General features: G+C 34.7%; 1 long non-coding RNA gene across 1 annotated transcript in view; it reads left to right on the top strand.

The window, feature by feature from the left end:
• Nucleotides 1-10,985, top strand: part of LOC109392908 (uncharacterized) — a 16,744-nt gene extending 5,759 nt beyond the window's left edge. Inside the window, exons 2-3 of the long non-coding RNA XR_002126136.1 lie at nucleotides 826-935; nucleotides 10,574-10,985. This is a non-coding gene — a long non-coding RNA (uncharacterized LOC109392908). The remainder of the gene's footprint in view (nucleotides 1-825; nucleotides 936-10,573) is intronic.
• Nucleotides 10,986-11,502: the final 517 nt, after the last annotated feature.

Genomic DNA, 11,502 nt, shown 5'->3' with positions numbered 1-11,502 from the left:
TGTTCCCATCCCCATAATTCCCCAATAAAAATCTTTAAAAAAAAAAAAAAAAGGAAAGCCAGAAACTGGGAGAAAAAAATTAAAAAAAAAAAAGAAAATAAATCTAAATATATCACTAGTCACAATATATTTAAATGGATTAAATTACCAAGTAATTTTTCATTATTTTGGAGTGATGGCTTCAGCCTATCATTTTTATTTCTTTTAAATCAGCTTTACTGAGGCATAAATTACATGCAGCAAATTAATCAATTTTATAGTATACAATTTGATGAATTGCAAATGTTTACTCTTGTGTACCCACCAAAATCACAAAATAGAATATGATTATCACCCCTAAAATTTCCTTTATGCCCTTTTCAGTTCAATCCTCTCCTTCCACCCTATCCACCCCCTGGTAATTACTGATCTGCTTATAGTAACTATAGTTTGATTTTTCTACAATTTTACATAAATGAAATCATACAGCATGAACTGCTTTTTTTGTTGTCTGCTTCTTTCACTTAGCATGATGCTTTCTGAGATTCATCAATGTCGTTGCATATATCAGTGGTCCATCTCTTTTTTTATTGGTGAGAGGTATCCCATTTTAAAAAAAAATCCATGTTCAAGTTGATGGATATTTGGATTTTTCCAGTTTTTAGCTATTATGAGTAAAGTTGCAATGAACATTATAAAAAGTCTTTATGTGGACATGTGTTTTCATTTCCAGTGGGCTAACACCTAGGAATGACATTGCTGGGTGGCATGGTAAATTTATGTTCTACTTACAATAAACTGCCAAACTATTTCCCAAAGTGATTGTACCATTCTGAATTTTACCAGTGATGTCTGAGGGTTCCAACTGTTCCACATTCTCACCAACACTTGGTGTACACTTCGCTATAAAGTGATTGGCTTCTGGTCCCCTTCCTTCATCTTGAAAGCTATCGATGGTGAGTCGAATGTCGAATCCTTATTACACCACATCTCTCTAATTCATCTTGCATCATTACATCTCTCTGACCACAACAGAGAAAGGTTCTCCATATTTAAAGATTCATGTGATTACATTGAGCCCAGAAAATCCAGAAAATCCAGGATAGTCTCCCCATTTTAACATCTGTACCCTTAATTGCACTTGCAATGAAACTTTTGCTATATGAGGTAACTTATTCTCAGATTCCATGGATTAGAGCATGGTCATTTTGGGGGGGCATTCATCTGCTTACCATAGTGAGCTCAGTACTTTTAATTTCAGCCATTCTACTGGGCATGTCATTAATGGTATCTCATTGTAGTATTAATTGGCTTTTCCCTAGTGACTAATGATGTTGAACACATTTTTCTTTGTTTAATTGCCATTTTTATATTTTCTTTCATGAAATATTCAAATTGTTTCCTATTTTTTATTGGCTGATTATCTTCTTATTAATGAGTGGTTAAGTGTTCTCTTTATATATCCTGAATATAAGCCCAGAACAAATATATGTTTGAGAAATATTTTTCACAGTCTGTGGCTTCCCTTTGAACTTTTTTTAACACTTCCTCTTGAAAAGCAAAAGTTTTTAATTTTGATGAAGTCCAGTTTTTCAAGTATTTCTTGTATGGTTTTGCTTATTATATCCTAACGAAGAAGTCTTAGCCTAACCCAAAGTTATAAATGTTTTGCTCTGTATTTTCTTCTAAAAATTTTAGTTTTGGGCCTACATTTAGATCTGTGACCCATTTCAAGTTAAGTTTTGTATAAGGTGTAAGGTAAAGGCTGAGTTTCATTTTCTTGCATATGGGTGTCCAATTGTTCTAGCACTATTTGTTGAAAAGACTACTTTTCCCATTGAATTACTTTGGTACTTTTGGTCTTAAGTTAATCGACCATATATATGTGGGTCTATTTTGGGAGTCCCTATTTATTTCATTGATATCTATCCTTTGTCAATACCACACTGTGTTATGTGCTATATTTTATCATAAGTCTTTAATTCCTCCAACTTGTTTCTTCTTTTAAAATTGTTATGGCTGGGCTGGCCAAGTGGCGAGTTGGTTAGGAGTTGGCTTGGCATGCCAGCTCTGAGCAGCAGGGCCCCAGTTCAGATCCCACATGAGGGCCAGTGACGTTGCGCCCTATACAGCTAAGATGGTGAACAAAAGCTCAACCTGGAGCTGGGCTGCCGTGAGTCGCAGCGTAGGCTGCAGTGGGGCTCGCCGGCGGCAGCAGGCGTGAGCTTTTGTGAGCTGCTGTGAGCCTCCGAGAACGGCCACCCAATGGCCGGTGAGCGACTACCTCACCCGGGAAGAGCTCAATGATAATATCCAGTGAAGCGATGTCCTCCACAACCAGACTGAAGAGCAAACGGACAGCAACTTGTCTGTTCCCCTTCCCCGATTCCCCAATGCTGTTTCCCTCCCCCAATTCCCCAATAAAACCTTAAAAAATAAAAATAATAAAATAAATAAAATAAAATTGTTATGGCTACTCTAGGTCCATGTAAATGTTCAAATCAGCTCACAAATTTCTAAAAAAAAAAAGCCTTCACAGACTTTATTGGAATTGCCTTGAATTCATAGCTAAATTTGGAGAGAATTGACATCTTAACAATATTGATCCAGGAACATAGTACATCTTTCTGTTATCTGGGTCATATTTATTTTCTCTTGGCAATGTTTTATAGTTTTTGGTGCATTGCTCTTGAAGATATTTTGTTAAATCGCCTGCCTAAATACTTCATACTTTTTTTTTTTAAAGATTTTTATTGGGGAATTGGGGGGATGGGAACAGTGCTGGGGAATTAGGGGAAGGGGAACAGACAAGTTGCTGTCCTTTTGTTCTTCAGTCTAGTTGTGGAGGACATTGCTTCACTGGCCCAAGTTGGCACCATCATTGCGCTCTTCCCGGGCGAGGCAGATCAGTCGCCGGCTTCTGGACGGCTGCTCACTGTGGCTGCTGGCCGCTCACGCTGGCTGCTGGCCGCTCACGCTGGCTGCTGGCCACACACGGTAGCCCATGGTAGCCCATGGCAACCCACTGCCACAGGGGCTGCAGCCCACACCATCGCCGGCGACCCACGGCAGCCCAGCTCCAGGTTGAGCTGTTGTTCAGCATCTTAACTGTAGAGGGCAGTGTCACTGGCCCTCATATGTGGGATCCGAACCGGGGCCCTCTGGCATCCCAAGCGAGCTCTTAACCATCGCGCCAGTCGGCAGGCCCAATACTTCATACTTTTTGATGTCAGTATAAATATTGCTGTTTTTTAATGTCAATTTCCAACTGCTAGTTCTTACATTTTGTATGTCTGCTTTTTAATGCTGATACTTTGCTAAAGTTGTTATTTCTTTTCTTTTTTTAAAAGTAATTAGTTTCAGGTGTACAAAACAATGCACTAGTTATACATTTCACCCCACAAAGTGACAACCCCTTTCCCCCAATCCACCCCCCCCCGACATCATACATATCTGTTATAATTCCATTGACTCCACTCCCCACACTATACTCCAAAGTTATTATTTGTAGCATTTTTTTGTCGATTCTTCAGGTTTTTCTTCATAGATGATTATATTATCTCTATGTATTTTATTTCTTTTCGTTGCTTAGTTTCTTTGGCTACGTACTCCAATGAAATATTGAATAAAGTAGTAAGAGTGAACATTCTTGTCTTGTTCCCAAACTTAGGGGTAAATCATGCAGTCTTTCACCATTAAAGGTGATACCAATTCTAAGTTTTCTTACATGCCATTTGTCAGGTTGCTAAAGTTTGTGTAGAGTGAGTACTATTTATTTCTTGAAATGTTGTAGAATTCATTAGTGAAGCCATGTGGAACTGGAGTTTTCTTTGTGAGAAGGTAACTACAATTTTGTTTAAAAACAAATATTGAACTGTTCTGGTTATCTTTGTTTGTTTGTTTGTCTTTTAACCTTTGGTAAATGGTGCATTCCAAAGAATTTACCTATTTCATTTAAGTCATCTAATATATTGGCATAAAATTGTTTATAATATTTCCTCATTATCCCATTAATGCTGCTGGATCTGTAGTGATAGCTTTTCTTTCATTCATGACATTGGTAATTTGTCTTTTCATCCCAGTCCCATTAGTTTGGCTAACTGCTTACCAGTTTATTGATCTTTTCAAATAACCAGATTTTGGCTTCATTGATTTCTTTGTTACAAAATTTCCTTTTCATATCTATTTCATTGATGTCTGCTGTTACTTTTATTGTTTCTTTCTGTTTACTTTGGGTTAAATTTGCTCCTGCTTTTGCTATCTTAAGGTGGACACTTAGTTAACTGATTTGAGACCTTTCTTTCCTAATATATGCATTTAATGCTACAAATTTCCCTCTAAGCACTGCTTTGGCTAGATCCCATAAATTTTATGATGCTATGTTTTTATTTTAATTCAGTTAAAAATATTTTTTCTTTGACAATGGGTTATTTAAAAGTATGTTCTCAAAATTTTGAATATTTGTTAATATTCCAAATATATTTTTGTTACTGATTTCTAGTGTGAAAATGTATTGTGTTCAGATAAGGTACTTTGTATGATTCAAGTCCTTCCAAATTTATTGAGACTTGTGTTATGGCCCAGAATATTGTTTATCTTGGTGAAGGATCTGTGTGCCTTTTAAAAGAATGTGTAATCCTGCTGTTGTTGGGTAGATCTAAGTGATCAATTAATCATTTATAAATGATCAATTAAATCAAGTTGGTCAATAGCATTGTCAAGTATTCCAGATAATTACTGATTTTCTGTTTGTTCAAACAATTACTGAGAAAGGAGTGTTGAAATCTCCAACTGTAATTGTGTATTTATCCATTTTGAAGCTTTGTTAATAGGTACATTCACATTTAATTTTGTTACATCCTCATTGATGAATTGACTTGTTTACCATTTTGAAATGTCTCTCTTTATCTCATTGTATAATCTCTGATAATATTTCTTTCTCTGAAATCTACTCTGTTTGATAAACACATAGCCACTTTAGTTTACTCTTGATTACTGTTTGCATGGAATATCTTTTTCATCCATTTACTTTTAGTCTATTTGAGTCTTTACCCAAATAAAGTAGTTTTTTTTTTATAGACAGCATATGGTTGGGTCTTGCTTTGATTTCCCCCAATATGACAATCTCTGCCTTTTAACTGCAGTGTTTAGACCATATGTATTTAATGTATTTAATCATGTCATTAGATTTAACTCTATCACCTTACTATCTCTTTTCTGTTTGTTTGATCTTTTCTGTTTCTTTTTTCTGTTTATCTGCCTTCTTGTGGATTAAATATTTTTAATGACTACATCTTACCTCCACTGTTGGTTTATTATGTATGCCTCTTGTTTTTTTTAGTTGTTGATCTAGGGTTTATGATATACATCATTAGCGTATAACTGTAACTTCAAATAATATTAAATCACTTCACATACAATTTAGGAACTTTACAACAGTACACTTACATTTCCACTTTCCATCCTTCATGCTATTGTTGTCCTAAATTGTCCTACATGTTATAAAACACACAATAAATTGTTAATAATTGTACATTAGTCAATTAATCAATTGAAGAAATTTAAAACATGAGAAATAATCCCTTTTATAGTTACCTGTTTATTTATCATTATGGCCCAATTTATTCCTTTGTATATTCAAATTGCCATCTGGTATCATGTTCTTTCTGCCTGAAGAAGTTCCTTTAATACTTCTGTAGTGCAAGTGTTCCTGGCAATGAATTCTGTCAGCTTTTGTTTGTCTCAAATGAGAATGAATGTAATGAAAAATGAGAGTCATAAAAGTAAATCCAAATATTTTACTAATTGCAATACACTTTAATATATTTTATCACCAGTTACAATATACAGGCTCATACTGGATTTTTAAAAAACCTGTTCTATGTTGTTTACAAGAAATATACCTAAAACATAATGACACAGAAATGTTCACAGTAAAGGCAAATACTAATTAAATTGCTAAAACTATATTAAAAACAGATAAGATATACTTCAAGGCAAAAAGCACTGTTAGGAATAAAGAGGATTGATACATACTGATCAAAGAAAAATTCAACAAAAGACATAACAATTCTGAAATTTTAAGTACCTAATAATTTAGCCTAAAATTATATAAATACAAATGGACAGAACTATAAAGAGACATTCACAAACCTAAAATTTTGGTAGGAGATTTTAATACCCTTGCTTTAGTCATTGATAGATGAAATAGGTTAAAATATAAAATAAAATAAAATAAAATGATATAGGGATCTGAATAGTATAATGACAAAGGTGATATCCTGGAGCTAACTATATCTGTATCTATATATCTATATCTATACCTATATCTATATCTATATCTATCTATATCTTTCTATATAGAGTGAGAACCTCACATCCAACAATCAGAAAATACACTTTCTTTCATTCACACATGTAATTTAAAAAAGAGAAAATCTCAAAAATATTAAACATTTAGTATACTATCACCCATGTTCTCTACATCAAAAAAGAAATTAAAACCATGAAACAATTTTAGAAAAAACATATTGATAGATTTTAAAACCTACTTTTAAATAAGCAATGGTAAAAAAGAATTATCATAAAATCTAGAAAATTAAATTAACTGAACTTGTGGGATATAGCTAAAAACAGTTTAAATAAATAAACCCTTGCCTTTAAATAAATATAATAGAAATGAAGAAATACAGTTATTAGGAAAAAGCAATATATTGAATAAAAATAATTAACAAGAAAGGAAATAATCAAGATGAGGACATAAATGAACATAATAGAAAACAAAGATAGAATTGAAAATATTAATAAATCTAATAGATGGTGTAAAACTAGTAGAATAAATAAATCTCTAGCAGATTTTAGCTAGAGAAAAGGACTTAATATACACATGGCTGACATTTTAGAATTCTTAAGCAAATCTTATGAACAAAAATACGACAATTGAGATTAAACAGGCAATTTCCTAGAAAAATATAACTTATAGAAATCTACACAATAATAGATAGAAAACTGAACTAGATCTATAACCCATAAAGAAAATGAATTTGAAGTTAAGTACCTGCTTTCTTTACACAAACGAAATCCAATGAGCTCTAACAACATTCTAAAGAACAAATACTTTCTATCTTATATCATTTGTTCACAGATTATAGGATAAAAGGAAAAGACCTCCTCCAACTTATTTTATAAGATTAGTATAATCTAGATACCAAAACTCAGAGAAGAAGAGTAAGATAAAGGAAAATCATTGAACAATCTCATTTATGAATATTAGTACAAAATTCTAAATAAACTATTAGCAAAATAAACCCAGCAATACACAAAACATTATTACCAAATTCTGGGGTTTTCCTAGAATACAAGAGTACAACATTAGAAAATTAAAGGAGAAAATAATGTCTTCATTTCAATAGATGCAGAAAATTAATTTTATGTAGTTCAAAACCCATTCCTAATGAAAATCCTTAGTAAACTATGACAAGAAGGAAACTTCCTTAATGTAATCACCTACCAAAAATCTACAATAAACATTATACTTACTGATAAAATATTGGAAGCATTCTTTCTTAAGTCAGTATTAAGATAAGGATATCTATGATCACAACTTCTATTTAACATTAATGTTGAAGTTTTAGCAATAAAAAAATATATGATGATTGAAAAAGAAGAAATCCTAACCAGCAATATTTCAAGATATGTTTATCTACAGATAAACTATTCGGTAAGCTAACTAAACTGAAGATAAACGAGTGGGAGAATTCAGCAAGCTTGCTAGGTATAAGAAAGACCAATGTACAAAACCTAATAGTTCTCCATAGCAGCAATAAATTAGTAAATGCAATTACAGACACCATTTTCTATAGCAATAAAAAGAAATAGCAATAGAATATAATGTGACAAAAATATGATAGATATTTATGAAAATTATAAAATTTAACAAAAGACATTGAACACGACCTAAATAAGTGAAGAGATATCTTCATGATGGAAAGGCTCAATAAAGTCAATAGTTCTCCTAAATTAATTTATAAATGAAATGCAATTCTAGTCCTGACTGAGAATTTTCCAAATTGATACTAAAATGATTAAGGTAGTATACAAAAGGCCAAGAATAGCAAAGGTAGCTTTATATAAGACTAATGATGGGGAAATGTGGGGCGTTGCATATTTAATTTATAAAGCTATGATGAGGGAACACAAGGTTCAAATTTTCAGGAATAAAACAAATAAGTCATGGGGATGTAATGTACAGCATGAGGACTATAGTCAATAATATTGTGATAGCATGGTACAGTGTCAGATGGTTGCTGGACTTATCACAGTGATCACTTATTTAGATATATAAATCTATATATCTATGTTGAATATCTATGGTGCACACCAGAAAGTAATATAATATTGTATGTTAGCTATATTTTAATAAAGATGTTAACAAAACTATGATGATAAAGACAGTAGAACTGGTGAGGGACAGATGAACAGACCAGTAGGAAAGACGATCAGTTCAGAAACAGATCCCATATTTGGTAACTTGGCACTTGACACAGGTCCCATTTCCAATCAACAGAGAAGACATGGACTATTCAATAACTAGTGCTGGTACAATTGGCTTCCTATAGAAAAAAAGAAAAATCATTTTTACCTTACTTTATTCACAAATTACAGACTTGTATGAAAAGCTGGAAAACTTAGAAGAAAATACAGCAGAATACTTTTACGACGTTAGGGTAGGGAAGCTGTTTTCCAGAAACAAAAAAAAACAAATGACAAATGACAGGCTTGATCATTTGATTAGATTAGTGTCAATCCTGTATCACAAAAGATATAGAGAAAGTAATGAGACAAGCCACAGAGAAGAATGTACCTGGAATCCCTGTGACAAAGGATTAATTCACGCTATATAAAGGAATCATATAAATGAATTAAATTAAGACAAACACCCCTATAGAAAAATGAGCAAAGGATGTGAACAGACAATTCCAGAAAGGAAATCAAGGTGGCCAATATGGAGATCTCAGCCATGGTAATAATCTGGGAAATAAAAACTAAACAGCAACACGTTTTCACTTATACCCTTCAGAAAGGCAAAATTTAGAAGTCTGATAAAAACTTACGAGATCGTGGGGAAATGGAAATTTCGATCCCTGATGGTGGGAGTATATATTGTTAGAATCCCAGAGGGACGTGAGGTGTGCCTGAGTTTGAAATTGTGCCTGCGATACTGACTGAGCAATTCCCAAAGGAGCTGTGAACCAGGATGTGCACTGCAGTCAGCCCTCTGTGTAACAGAGTTGTCCTTTCACCAGGCGTAACACCGGGCAGCGTTTACCCTGAAACACGTGATGTGTCTAAACTGCCAACCTCGCTCCCCATCCCCCATACACACTTACCGCCCCTTTGCTTCCTCAAATGTTCCCCTAAAGACTTACCATTACCGTAGTATTTTTTCATACATGTTATATTTCATATATATCATAGTATATATTTTACTTATCTTTTTTGTCTGTCTTACGAAGGTAGAGTTTTTATTGCTGTCCTTTTTTTCTTTTTTTTCCAGTCCTACCACCAATACTGCTTGGTTTATGGTAGGCATTCTATAACTATTTGTGGCAAAAATAAATGGGCAAAATCGCAAATACATAATACTGAATGAAAAAAAACAAGATGTAAATGGATATGGATATCATTCATGCAAATTTTTTTAAATGAATGAATTAATTTCTTTTGTTATTGTGAAATAAACATTTTTTAAAGTTAGTTTCAGCTGTACAACACAGTGCAACAGTTATACTTTTTACCCCTCAAAGTGACAACCCTCCTCCTCCAGTCCGCCGGCCCACTTCCTCCCCATATCATACATTATCTATTACAATTCCCTTGACTCCTCTCCCACACTATACTCCATGTCTTGTGACTATATATATAGTCCACTTATAGTTTGTGGGATCTAAAAAACAGAATGAACGAGCAAAGTAAACAGAAATAGTCTCAGAGATATAGAGGAACAACTGATGGTTGCTAGTTGGGAGGGGGGTGGGGATGAGGGAGAAGGGGAAGGGATTAGAAAGCATAAATAGGCAACTACAATATTGCCACAGGGACATGAAAGACAGTTCATGTAAATTTTAAAACACATAATAGTACAAAGTTTACGGCTACCTAATGGATATATAGTAAAAAAATTAAATAACATGCATGTTAACGTCAAGATAGTAGGTATCTCTAGAGAGTGTTTGGGGAGGTTTTGGTGTGGGGCTTTTTGGTGTCATATCAATAACATTTTATTTCTTAGAGAGATTGGTCCTGATATAAATTTGACAAAATGTTAATGTCCATTATCTTAGGTGTTTGAATATTTTATAATGTTTAAAGAGTTGCAAGTACATATAGAAAGAAGAGAAAGATTTTCAGGTTATGTCCTTATAGTACGGCTGTTCCTCTGGTTCTGATGCCAAGGCCACCTGAGTATATGGAACTCTTCATACTGACCCTGCTCTCCTTCAGGTCGCTGACACCGCCCTAGGCAATCATGCACAGGTGTTTCTGGTTCTGTTTATATTGGAAGATCTAATTCTGCTATGTTTTATTTAATCAGGGTTCTTTATTTTCCTGGGAGCAGAGGGCATCAGCTATTGGAAATGAACCATTCCCCACAGTCAGCCATGACATCACGTCCACTAAGCAGGCCCGGGAGCAGACAGAGGCATCTTGTTGATCAGATGATGGGTGTACACCAGGCGAAACCAGCTCTAAGGCTGGAGCAGACACAGACATTTATTACCACAGATATGTTTTTATTGCATTAAGAGGGAGCACTTTAGAAGGAAGACTCTAGGAGTAAAAGGATTAAGTCATTTTGAAACATTTTTCTTCTGTCAAGTGAGCAAATGAAACATCAGAGGGGCCATCTGAGACTGATTCACCCAGGCCTGTGGAATGGCAGCTTCCGAAGGTGAAGAAAAGTGCATATAGGCAGTTGCCAAGAAAAGCCTCTGTGTGTAGGAGTCAGAAACACCCTATCTAAGGGACATTTCTATGACCAGAGAACTCACTGCTCTGATACAAAGGAAGGCAACATATAAGGTACCATGATCTTTTTTATTATTAAAGATACAATTGAAAAAAAAGTGTTGATGTACTGTCTTCCTTGATAAATTGCTCTTACGAAGGGTAGACTATGTTACATAAAATGTCTACCATCTTCGCCACAATCCTGTAGTGGTCATTATTATCCTCATTGTGCAGAGAAGGCTGTGGAGCTCCAGGGAGGTTAAACAATGCTGGTAATGGAGGCGTGGGGTGGGGGAGGGGAGGACTCCAGGTGCCACAACCTTCAGCCCCTTCACCTCTCCCACTGCTTCTTCTCCTCCTCCTCCCTTTCCCTGCCCATCCTCTCCCTCCCTCCCCTCCCCCGCAACCCACGCACGAATTTGAGACTCCTTTTGATGACCAAGCACCTTTGGCTCACTTTCAGAACGTGCAATTGTGTGTGAAAGATTGTTGAATGTGCGCTGAACCGAGGAT

Source organism: Hipposideros armiger, unplaced genomic scaffold (genome assembly GCF_001890085.2).
Source record: "Hipposideros armiger isolate ML-2016 unplaced genomic scaffold, ASM189008v1 scaffold_356, whole genome shotgun sequence".
Classification (NCBI taxonomy): domain Eukaryota; kingdom Metazoa; phylum Chordata; class Mammalia; order Chiroptera; family Hipposideridae; genus Hipposideros; species Hipposideros armiger.
This window is presented reverse-complemented; position numbering and strand designations above follow the sequence as displayed.